At 54.6% G+C, this 12726-nt stretch overlaps 1 protein-coding gene across 1 annotated transcript in view; it reads right to left on the bottom strand.

Annotated features, from left to right (window-relative positions):
• The window catches only part of CASTOR2 (cytosolic arginine sensor for mTORC1 subunit 2), a 57611-nt gene that overhangs the window by 32762 nt on the left and 12123 nt on the right, over positions 1–12726 (bottom strand). The gene's annotated exons all lie outside the window — the stretch shown is intronic.

Here is a 12726-nt window from a genome sequence, read left to right as displayed (position 1 = left end):
GAGCTAGGCCCTCACACGGGCCTCTCCTCGGGCACCCGGGGCGACAAGCCCTGCCCATCAGAGCCCTGTTCCAACAACAGACCTGAACCAGGAGGGGAAGGGCAGACGGGGAGGGCCATTTCCAAGCAAATCCACTGAGATTTATGAACCAGATAAATGAGTTGAGGGGAAAGAACTGCTAGAGTTTGTTTAATGTGTGGAACAGTTTACCACAGGTTCTGCATCAAAACCACAAAGGGAACCTTCCTGGGATCACCCAGATAGGAGGGCGGGGCACAGGGAGGCCTGGAATCAAGGCCGGAGACCACTATGTGCTGCTCCTGCAGTAACGCAACCTGGACCGATGGAGACCCAGCCTCTATTTGCATACCCCTCGGGAGGCAGAGCTCACTCCATGCAAAGCAATTCATTTCGTCACGGGGCAGCTGATTTCTAGAAACTCTATCAATGTAGCCTCTTTTTAACTGACACCGGCTAGTCTTAATTCTGCCCTTCAGGGACCTGTGGATATTTGCTCCAGCTGGAAAAATGACAGGGAAGGAGTCCAATAGGACCACCTCTCTTCCTACAATGGGAACAGAGCTTGTGGGCAAAAGCCCTGCATAAAACCCAGCTTTTTACTGCTTAACGCACTGGTTCTCAACCTTGGTTGCACACTGAACTCACCTGGTGAACTCTAAAAAGTACCCAGTGGGCCTGCTGAGGGTACAAAGCTCAAGTTGGAAAACCAGAGAGATTGCAGGGCTAGCCTCCCTTGCCAGATGCCTGGGCCCACCTGGCTAGGAGAGACTTAACCCAGGGCTTTAGCTCAGTGACTCCGCCAGCACATGCCGGTGGCTCCCTGGGCGAGTGGCTCATGTAAGGAGCCTCTGCTTGCCCCTCTGAGGCCTCTGAGCCTGAGAACCCCACCCCCCACCACCCCATCAATGTCACCGCCCAGGGTGGCGTGTTTAAGCTGGGCACAGCAATGCCTGTTCACCTTAATGCCAGCAGGGAGATGGCTGAGGGACCAGTCTTCTTGGCTTGTCTGGGAACATCCTGGTTTGGGCACCAAAAATAGGCAGAATCATATCGAGGCAACAGAAGTTGGGATAGCATGCCGGAGAGGGAGTGGTGGCTGGAAGGGCGTGGTGGGGAGGCTTCTGGAATCCTGGGAACCTTCTCCTCCGGGTCTTGCCTGGCTGCTGGCTCCCAGGTCAGGTCAGTCTGTGGGACTCAATGGCCGCACACATACCGTCTGTGCACGCCCCATGCGGCTGCTGCTTCACCAGCAGAGAAGGAAAGCCCTAGCCTTCCTTCCTGTCCCCCTTGGCTCTTCATGCCAGTTGAGCAGACATGCTGGGTGGTCTGCCTGGAGGTGGTCACGTGGCTCATGCCCCACGATGGGCCTCAAAGGTCCCCAGAACAAGAGTTTGAGAGGGCAGAGTTGGTGATGTGAAGATGGATGAGGAGAAAGGAAACTTGACCATCTCCTTGGCGATACCCTGCTTGCTAGGCACTCATCGTTTTAGGTGAGAAATGCTTTTCATGAGATCAAGTCTGGGCCTGCATCATTATTTCTTCCAGATAACATTCCCCCCCACAAAACTCTTTATTTAAAGCTCCGGCATCATGTACAGTAATAAAACGTACAGACTTTTGGTGTCCAGTTTGATGAGTTTGGAAAATGTATACGGACATTGAACCTCCACCCCTTCATGTAAGGAGCCCTGGACATTCTCTCCACGCGGTCTTCTCCGCCCCTTCCCCTCAGTCCTGACACCCACGAGGGCCACCCCGCTCCCGTTTCTGTTGTCACAGCCTCCGTGCACTCGCTTTCGCTCTCAACCATGGAGTGGGCACTGTTTTGTGCCTCGCTTCCTTTGTTCCATGTATTGATTTTGAGATTAATCCATTTTATTTTACTCGTTGCAGTTGTCTTTATTGATGAATATACATGTATAATGTATTATAACATATTCTTACTTATCTTCTCTCTTGATAACATTTGGTTGTTTTTAGTGCTTGGCTATTATGAATAAAGCTGTTATGAACATCTTTCTTAAAAAAAAAATCCCTGGCTGATTTCCTATGCCCTTAATTCCTTAATTCCACAAAAGCAGCTCAAGCTTGCCCCACAGAACTGCTCTGCACACCTCAGCCCATCCAAGCTGGCCTGAGCCCCACCCTCTCCACGGGGTGGGTCCCTGTGCTGAGGCTGGGCCCCTCCCCCCCCCCCCCCCCCCCGAGATGGGAGGGGAACCTGCTGGGACGGGGCCCTGGCTAAACCCAGCACACAAAGCATATCACAGTCTGTTGTGGTCAGGGCTGTGCCACAAGGAAGGCTGGATAGGAAGCAGCGTAGGCCTCCCTTGGTGGAGGGGTCTGGGCAGGGCTCAGGGAGGGATGAGTAAGCGGAGGCCTGGAGGAGGAGACCCAGGCAGGGGAGACCCAGACCTCGAGGAGAGAAATGATCCACGGCAGTGTGGCCGGATCACCTACAGCCATGGGCAGGTTGAACGTCTTCTACACACTGTCATGCGACGCTGAGTGGAGAAAGCAAGCCCAGAAGATGACACAGCCGGACACCCTCCTCAGGTACACACAGGACAAAGCCATAGCGTCCGGGGAAGAGAAGTGTGGGTGGACGGCACTGACCGTCAGTGCCATGGACGCAGTGGGGGTAATACTATTCACAGAATGAACCAAAGGAAAGAAAGAGCAGGATCAACTCGTACATCACAAACCAAGGATGACGAGGAATCAAGTTCTGTGCACCCGAGATCCATGAAAAATAAAAAGGCTCTGAAACGTCTGAGCGACGGGTGGGTCTAAGTTTTGAGCGGCTCACTTTGGCTGTGGAGGGGAGAGCGGGTCCTGTGTCGCACCAGGATCCTGCCGTTGGAGCTCTGCTCCTGCTTGGGCCCCATCTTCTCTCGGGTGGTGGAAGCTGGGCTAGGCTCCATCCACTGTGGTCCACAGGGGGACCCCGGGGGATGCCAAGATGCAGGACCCAGAAACGGAAGCCCGTGTCTGTGGCCATGTCAGCACCGAGGCAGCCTCTAGGCCAGGCGTCCTCAAACTATGGCCCGCGGGCCACATGTGGGTGTTTTTGCCGTTTTGTTTTACTTCAAAATAAGATATGTGCAGTGTGCATAGGAATTTGTTCATAGTTTTTTTTAAACTATAGTCCAGCCCTCCAACGGTCTGAGGGACAGTGAACTGGCCCCCTGTTTAAAAAGTTTGAGGACCCCTGATCTAGCCCCTGAACCCCTCCAGCTGGGAGCCTGGGAGGATGGTCAAGAGTACCAAGAACAGCCATGCAGCTGCCATTGTCTTTACCAAGTCAGCAGTATCTGCCCACCCCCCCACCCCTAAGACAGAGAGATGTGTTTCTGCAGGGGTCCCAGGGACAGGAAACAAAAGGGGGTGCAAGGGAGGACAGGAGGATTCAACCAAGGAAAAGCCTGGACATGTCTAAAACAGAGATCACAGCTCAAAGGCCTGCAAAATACTCGGGTGAAAGAACCAGGAGTGAGACGCGCGTTCCATATGTAATACCCAGGGACATGCTTCATTTGCACGGAGAAACGTGTGGCCCCCTCAGTCCATCTTTCTCCCTTGTACTTTTGGGAAAGAATATAGGGAGGAACAGTCCTGTAAAAGCATGACGACGCATGGGCCTGGTCGCCGGTCTCAGTGTGTGGGGACACTGGGAGTGGAAGGGACTGAGGGTGCTAGGGGCCGGGGGTTCCCTCCTTACTGGAAGGGGGCAGCTGCCACTCAGCTCTGATCAGCTGCTACCATGTGGGTCCTGGATTGCAAGAGCTTCCAATTTTTCAAGGAAAAATGGAAATCCAGACTTTTGTGATCTATCTCAATGTTGAAATGTTGGTATAATTTTGAAAAAACACACTGGATGGGCCAAAGAAAACACTTCTGGCCTACAAATGCCCTGTTTTCCTTTCCCAGACCCCCAAAGTCCTCAAGTGTCTTGGGTTTTGGGGGCAGTCAGTTTCCTGAATGGCGGGAGGTATGTGTGTGTGTGACCACTCGTGAGGTCAGCCTGGAACACCACGGCGGGGGGTGTGGGCTGAGGGCCCGCGGGACTCCTCAGAGCTCCCTGGGCTGCCTCTGAGGTCAGGAGTAGGTTAAGCAAATGCAAACCAGATAACACAGAAGTGACCTGTGATTTCTGCCAGCTCTGGACACTAACCTGGGAGTCTTAGCAGCTCGCTGCTCCAACTGGGCTGCGGCCTGACTCCTGGAATTCCCGGTGCCCAAGCCCAGAGCCCGGGCAGCAGCCCGTTCAGCCCTGCCCAGCGTGTCAGGCCTCCCTGTCACTCTCCTGGAAGAGCCTTAGCTGTGAGTTGGGAAGGAGGGTGAGCCTCGACTCCCAGCAAGCCGGGTGACCCTGGGCGTGTCTTGAACCTTCCTGTGCCTCACTCCCATGTCAACACGTGCCTGTGATGGTAGAACTGTGGCTCCAGCTCCTCAAGCCAGTGCCCTGTCCACCCCAGTTCCATGGCCAGCACTGTGCCTGCTGAGGAGGCAGATGTGATGGTGGGAGCAAAGAAGGGCACCTGGGGAGTGCTGGGGTCTGGGGTTCAGGGAAGGCATCCCGGAGGTGGTAGTGCCTGAGTAGAAAGTGGAAGAGCCCACCTGCGAGTGGCTGGGACTTCAGAATGCAGCCAAATCCTGCCATCCTGCCAGCCTGCCGGCGCAGGCCCAACCTCATCCCACGACACCACACACGACTGCTTGGTTCAGAGGCCCACGGCACGCATCCCCAGCACCTGTCTTCCAATGGCAAACACAGCCAGGTGTGACCCCACTCTGCCCAACTCGACGTCAGGACAGTCACTGCCAAAATGAGCCTGGCATTCTCTCTCACTGAGTCCCAACACCCTTCTAAAACAGCGCTGCTCAGCCTGGTCATGGTGGCTCAGTGGTTGAGCTTCAACCTATGAACCAGGAGGTCACAATTTGATTACTGGTCAGGGCATAAGCCAGGTTGCAGGCTTGATCCCCAGTGGAGGGGCATACAGGAGGTGGCCAATCCATGATTCTCTTTTATCAATGATGTTTCTATCTCCTTTTCCCTTCCTTCCTCTCTGAAATCAATTTAAAAAAGCACCACACTATCCTATGCTATATAATAAAACCCTAATATGCAAATCAACCTAATAGCAGAATGACCGGTCACTATGACACGCACTGACCACCAGGGGGCAGACGCTCAATGCAGGAGCTGCCCCCTGGTGGTCAATGCGCTCCCACAGGGGGAGTGCTGCTCAGCCAGGCGAGCGCAGCAGCAGTGGTGGCAGGAGCCTGTCCCACCTCCATGGCAACGCTAAGGACCCCTCGGAGGATGTCCGATTGCCGCCTTAGGCCTGCTCCCAGCGGACATTCTCCGAGGGGTCCTGGACTGTGAGAGGGTGCAGGCCGGGCTGTGGGACCCCCTCCACCCTCCAGTGCACGAAGGTCGTGCACCAGGCCTCTAGCTAAAAAATAAAAACAAAACAGCGCTGCTCAGGAGAGCTTCCTGGAATGACGGAAGTGGTCTACAGCCACTGTCCAGCTGGACAGCCACTTGCCACAGGTAGCTATTGAGAGGTTTGAAATGTGGCTTATGAGGCTAAAAAACTGAATTTATTTCCGTTACATTTAAATAGCCACACGTGGCAAGGGGCTACCAATTTGGACAGCGAGGTTCTAGAACTTTCCAATCCCTCCCTCACTCAAATGCAGGCAATCCCCACATTAAATAGAGCCCATGTACCATCCCTGGCCTGCAGCTCTGGGACCCACCCCACCTGGCCATTCGGCTGTGGTTCACTGAGACTGTTTCAGGCTTGAATTCCATCTCCGGCTCCATGATCTTGGAAATTTCAATGAGGCCCTCAAGAGTGAATGAATAGCTACTGGCATGAGGCAGGGTCTCGAGTTTGATGTTCACATTATCTCACTTTCCCAGGAGAAGTTCCCTTGTTGTTTGCTCAGCTCATGGGAGGAAATATTAGCATTGACACTGAGCTCAACCTTGAGCCAGAAGGAAAGGGCAAAAACTTGTATCGTGCCTACGAGTAGCTGACTTATCTGCCCCTTTCTTCACCCTCCCATTACCAAGATGGGCACAATGAGGCTTGGGACATGCCCTCATCAGTGGGAGGAGAGATCTGAACAAGCCCAGTCCCTGAGCTCTTTCCACCGGTCCCACTGCACTGCTAGGGGCCCAGGAGGGCTGGGGTGGTGGGGAGACAGAGGGCAGCAACAGCCGGGGCTGCCAGAACTGAGTACCAGACACTGGGCAGCTTACAGAACAGAAGCGGATTTTCTCACAGTGCTGGAGGCTGCTCACCACCCTGAGGTGGGAAGGTACTTTTATGGGGCCTGGTACACTAACTCTGGGACAGCTGTCCGCTCCATGCTCCAGCGGCCTGCAGGCCCTGGGGAGGACAAAGCTCAGGCCCAGCTGACCCCAAAGCCTGGAGCCTCCCAATCAGCTAAGGGCAGCAAGAGGGTGGGAAGGCTGCAGTGTCGGGACCTGGGACAGTTCCCAACATTTGTGGAGGAGAGAGGTCTGGGCCTGGCAGGGGACAGTCCCTGGGACAAGGGGAACCAGCCCAGCTTCAAGGGCTAGGCACCTTGAGGATGGTTGAGTGTGGGTCTGGCTACCTGGGCCCAGGGCCTGGCAGACAGCTGCCTGCACCTGCTGTCTATGAATTGCTTATCTATCCAAAAATTTAAAATGAGAAACAAAAACAAAACAAAACAGAGAGGGAGAGTGGCCTTCCTGTAGGAGGCAGCGGGACTATGGTGGGTTGCAAAGGCAGGGGGAGCAGGGTCAGAGTGGGGGGTGGGGGGATTAGAAGGTGCAGGAGGAGGGCTGTAGTGGTTACGGGTATGGCATGGGGAGGTAGAAGTCCTGGAGTCAAACCCCAGCCCTGCTGTGTACCTGCGCCTGGCCCTGGCAGTCACCAACCTTCTCCTCCTTCCTGCCCAGGGCCTGGGGGACCTCCCAGCCACAGCCTGATGCCAGCAGAATGAAGAAGCCTCACAGGATGACGGGGTTCCCTGCCTCTCCCATCCATCTGCAACCCTCTACTTGGTGGGTGGAGGGGGGGGGGGGGCTCTGACCCTGCCCCAGCTAACAGGCCAGGTGAACGGCCATCCTAAAGCTGACCCTAGCCTCTGCCTTCTCTCTATGCAGGGCTCCCAGGAGAAGTTGCTGGAACCCCCCTGGTAAGCCTGGGCCCTGCAGGAAAGGTAAACAATGGGTGGGCGAGGTCTCCCAGATCTCCAGACTCAACGTGAGGACAAACAGCTGGCTCAAGCCTTCCTGAGGCCTGACCCATGCCTAGCCTCTGCTTAAAGACCGGAGTACTAGGCCCAGTTGGAGAGGCCCCAAATCACAGCCTGCTGGGGAGAAATGGACATCTCCCAGAGCCCCAGACCACCCGGGACACCTGAGGGTTGTAGGGTCTGGCAGATGCTCAGGAAAGCCTGGCTGATGCCTGCTCAGTACCTCCCAGATGCTGGGCTCTGGACATACACAAGCACATGAGATTCCCACAATAACCCGGCAGCACCACCCCCATTTTCCAGATAAGAAAACTGAGATACTGAAGTGAAGTAAATCTCCAAAGTTGGTATTAGGGATTGAATATCTGTATCCCGCCCCCCCCCCCCCCCAATCATATATTGAAGTCATAACCCTCAATGTGATGTTATTTGGAGGTGGGACCCTCGGGGAGTTATTAGGTTTAGATGAGATCATGAGGGTGGGATCCTCAGTACGGGATCAGTGCCCTTACAAGAGGAACAGAGCTCTCGCTGGCTTTCCCTCTCCATTTGCATGCTCCCCAACAGACGAGAATGCATCTGAGGGCACACAGAGAAGGGGGCCATCTGCAAGCTAGGAAGAGAATTGGTCAGCACCTTGAACTTGGACTTCCAGCCTCCAGAGCTTCCAGCAGTAAGTTTCTGCTGTTAAACCGCCCGAACTATGGTATTTGTTACTAACACAGGTGGCACAGTGAGAATTCAAACTCCAATCTGTTAAGACTCCAGGATTCATACTCTTCCTCACTGACAGTGTTTGTGCAACTATCACTACTATCCATCTCTGTAGCTCTAATCCCCTCACACCCCCAGCCCTCAACTTTCTCCTTCTCATTAGCCTAGATTTTTTTTTGGTTGCTGTTCACTATGCATTTCATTGTATTGAAATACATGCAATATACAATTTAGCATCTTAACCATTTTTAAGTTTACAGCTCAGTGGTATCAAATACATTCACACTGTTGTGTAGCCACCACCACCATCCCTGTAACTCTTTTCATCTTGTAAAACTGAAACTTTCTACCCATTAAGCAGTAACTCCCATTCCCCCCACCTCCCTGGCCTCTGGCATCCATCATTCTACCTTCTGGTCTCTATGAATTTGACCACTCTAGCTTTCTCATATGAATGGAATCATATACTAGCATAGTATTTATTCTTTCATGACTGTCTTATTTCACTTAAGCATGTGCCAGAATTTCTTTCCCTTTTTAAGACTGAATAATATTCCACTGTCTGCATAGACCACATTTTGTTTATCCATTTGTGGGTCAACGGACCCTTAGATTGCTTCCACATTTCAGCTATTATGAATAAAGTTGCTGTGAATATGGTTGTACAAACATCTAGCTGAGCCCCCGCTTCCACTTCCTTTGGGTGTACACCCAGAGGAAGAATTTCACTAGCCTAGATCTGCCACACCACATTCTCTTCCACTCCCTTTGCACTGGGCCTCTTCTCTGGGCCCTCCCCGATCTGTCCTCTTCTCTCCCAGTCCTCTCCTCCCCCATGGGCCTCCTTCAGTCCACAGCCGTCTGCTCCCGCCCAGGAGCCTGGACAGAGCCCTTCAGCTCCCATGGCCAGCCCCACCCTCCCCTTAAAAGGGCTCCTCTCTCCAGCCCCCACGCTGCTCCTGCACACCACGGGCCATAGGGGCCAGGCCTCAGTGCTTTTGCACATGCTGTTCCTCCTTCTTGGAAATCTCTTCCCTACCCTAATGCTCCAAGCCTGGCTCAATGCCACCTCTCCTGGAAGCCCTCCCTGACTCACCCCTGTACCTCAAGCTCCCCCATGCCATGAGGATTTTCCTCTTCATCAAACTACAGCGTGAGCAAGAGCAGTACAGCTGTCTACAGTGAGTCCAGAGTTGGGTCCGAGTCCTCACGGGATCGGCCCCCGCTACGGGGTGGGTGTCAAGACATACGTGTGCACTAGTGGAGAAGGAGGAAGCCTCGAGGGCCGAGGGCCCGCACCAGGTTTAGGGAAACAGCAGATAGAAAGCACTTCGCCTTGTGCAGCCTCTGCCTTCCCCAGCCACCACCAATGGGCCTGACTTCCCCCAAGGGGATGGACAAGCCTTTGGAGGGCTGGATGCACAGAGAGGGGGCCCCTGGTTCACACCCTCACCTGAATTGCTCCCCTGGGCTCCTCCTCAACTTGTTCCTGGGAGAAGGGACAAGGTGCAGAGGAAACCTGTCCTCACGGGACAGACACGTGTGTACGGGTGGGGGTATGCAAGAACCTTCATTCTATGCAAGAATTCAGGGGTCCCAGCTTTTGAGAACCAGCACTCTTTGAGGCAATAACACAGGGCAATTTTCCAATGGCTTGATTTTTCATGGGACCTTTTCCCCGCACAGATGGTGCGCAAAGCGAGGCCCGAAGTACAGGGGGACACTGTGGAATCGCAACGGCCACCATCGCCCAGCCCCACAGCTCCTACGTGCTCAGACTCCAGACCACACACAGACCTAAGCACTTTACCACTTTGTCTACATGATCTCACTTAATCCTTGGATAGCCCTATGCTGCAGGTGTTACCGCCGTCGCTGTTTTTCAGTGGAAACTGACAACTAAATAAAGGTAGTTCAACCGGGATAATTTAGATGGAAGCACTGTGGGAGGGGAATGGCTGGAGGGAAGCTGAGGGGGGACTCTCGGAACAGAACTACTCTGAAGAACATTCAGAGAAGAGCAGATAAAAAAAAGTGGTTCCAGCGTCCTCAAGCCAGCACTCCCATCTGGGCTACCTACCCACGGGGCCTGCAGAGCCTGGCTTGAGGAGCCACTGGAACACCCTGTCATTTCAGGTGACCTTCCCAATGCCTCTCCAGCCCTCTCATTTCCAACTGTGACACTGGGTGGCTGACCCATCCCAGAAAGACTGCTCAGTTCAGGGGGTCCAGCCTGGGTGGGTGCATGAGTTCTCCTAGGGCGTTCATATGGGGTCTGCCCACGCCAGTGCACCTGCCTGGGGCCAAGTCCTGAGGAGCTGAGACAGTTCCCCTGGAGGCCCAGGGGCCAAATGGGGAAGAAGGGGGATCCCTCCAGGGAAGGGGAGAAGTGAACCAGAGACAGGGCCCAGGTTGTAAGGGTGGGATGAGGGAAAGATAAGGGGGAAGGGGGGGAACCTCCTAGCCCTGGGAGCCCTGCCCCGATCTCCACCCCTAATGCAGGTAAGGGGGACAGACTCCAAGGGCCCTGCTAAGCCTCACCCACCTTCAGTGTTCTAGGTTCCCACTGCTGCTCCCAATTCCAACCCTGAAAAGAACGGGGTGGGGCTCCTCCCGCCGTCTGTGGCTCACTCTGCATCACCCCACACAGCCGGGGGACCACTCGGTCCCTGTCCTGAGGCCCCTGGTGCCACGTTTAAACTGCCCCACGGAAAGCACAGCATGGACACTGTCCCAGTGCCCCGAGCACAACAGGAGGGCCATTCCTGATGCTCAAGCCCATGGCGACGGCAGCCGCAGCCCCCACCTTGTCAGGCTTGGCCTTCAGAAACGCCCATTCTCGTTGGGTCGAACCTTCCAGAATGCACAAACAGACTGCCTCGCACCATCACTGACCTGCCATACAGACAGGATGCAGGGCTCAGAGACGGGAAGTGACCAGCCCAGGCCGTACAGTCTGCACAGCCTCCAGACTCGGACGGCTGGAATATTCGGGGCAAATTAGAGGGTGTCCCGGTCAGAGAAGAAGGTAAGGGGCAGTGCAGGGGGAGGGGTAGCAAGAATGAAGTAGGAAAGAAGAGAAGGCAGGGAGGGACTTAGGGAGGCAGAGTCTACAGGGCCCCAGGGGCTACACTCAGGGCCTGGACTTCATCCCAGAGCAGTTCACACACGGATGAAGCTGCCTCCCTGAAGCTGCCTCCCGATGAGAAAGAGGGCCTGGAGGGCAGAGACCCTCCCCCCGAGGGCCCAGGGCCAGGTGAGGGGCTTGAATGAAGGGGGTCAGGGGGAAGCATTCGGTGCCGAGGAGGGATTAGAGAAAGGGCCCGGAGATAGGCCAGATGTGGGGGAGACAGGTGGATATGGGGACACAGAGGAAGGTAGGAGCAGGTCCAGGTGGGAGCACCATTTGGGACATGCCAAGTCTGGGGTGTCCAAGCATCCGTCAGGCAGAGCTTTCCGATGTGAGGTGCAGGGGATGGCCCCCAAGGCCTTGCTGGGAGCAGACAGCTCCCACCATTAAAAGACCACCTGGAGGACAGAACTCTAGGTTCTGACCAGTTGCTCTTACAGAGGGCCGTCTGCAGCCCCCGCTCCCCGCCCCCCAAGACCTCGGGCCCATCTCCATCAGTCCCTACAGTCCCCCCCAAATCTGAAAAACTCGCCTAGTCATTCCATCCTGCAACTATCAGAGCGACCTTTCCGATGATTCTGAAGCAGGACAGGCTGTCAGCGCCACGGGGCAGAGGCCACCACCGCCCCCTTGCTAACACCTGCCATCGATGAACACCTGCTGAATTCAGACATAAGCCAGTTCACTGTGTGTCACACACTGAAGTCCCCGACATAACATTTCCCAGCTAAGTCACAACCCAACGAGGTCAATTATGATGTCCATTTTGAAGAGGGGGAAACTACGCCTTCTTTGAGGCTCCCAACAGCTTGCCTATAGTCACATAGCTGGTAAGTGGCAGACTTTGGACAAAACGCACGTTTTCCTTTTTTAATATATTTTATTGATTTTTTTACAGAGAGGAAGGGAGAGGGATAGAAAATTAGAAACATCGATGAGAGAGAAACATCGATCGGCTGCCTCCTGCACTGGGGATGAGCCCGCAACCAAGGTACATGCCCTTGACCGGAATCGAACCTGGGACCCTTCAGTCCGCAGGCCAACGCTCTATCCACTGAGCCAAACCAGTCAAGGGCAACCGTACGTTTTCTCGACTGTTATGTGCACGTCCCCGGGAAAATGGCCCTCAGCCCAAGGTCTTGTGTCTAGAGTTAACAGGGGGAATGAGCAGAGTGGGCCTCAGGCGGAGAGTGAAAAGGGGCCTCAACCCCAATCCGCTGGTGTCTGCTGCGTTACTTGGGGCAAGTTACTGAGCAGCTGTCCCTTCCGTCTGGTGGGGTGGCAACCCCTCCTTCCTACCCAGCTCTGGTGAAGGTAACATGGCGGGAAGCCCCCGTGTGGCGGGGCACATAACCTCAATAAAGATTTCTGAGGTGAAGCTTTGTTTGTTCTAAATCCGTCACATCAGTCGGTGCATCGGTGACTTTTGAGCTCTGAAGAAAAAAGATTGAACTTTGAGAACAAATTTCCACTTTCCTGCTCAAGAAAGGGAGTAAACCGTGGGGTGGGGAGGGGATCAAAGGGAAGGCAGGGCTGGTGCAGAGGCCCTGAGGGGCAGAGGAACATCCATCCAGGTGAGCATCCAGGAGGCCCAGCCT

The sequence above is a fragment of the Cnephaeus nilssonii genome (assembly GCF_951640355.1).
Source record: "Cnephaeus nilssonii genome assembly, chromosome: 2".
NCBI classification, from domain to species: Eukaryota; Metazoa; Chordata; class Mammalia; order Chiroptera; family Vespertilionidae; genus Cnephaeus; species Cnephaeus nilssonii.
This window is presented reverse-complemented; position numbering and strand designations above follow the sequence as displayed.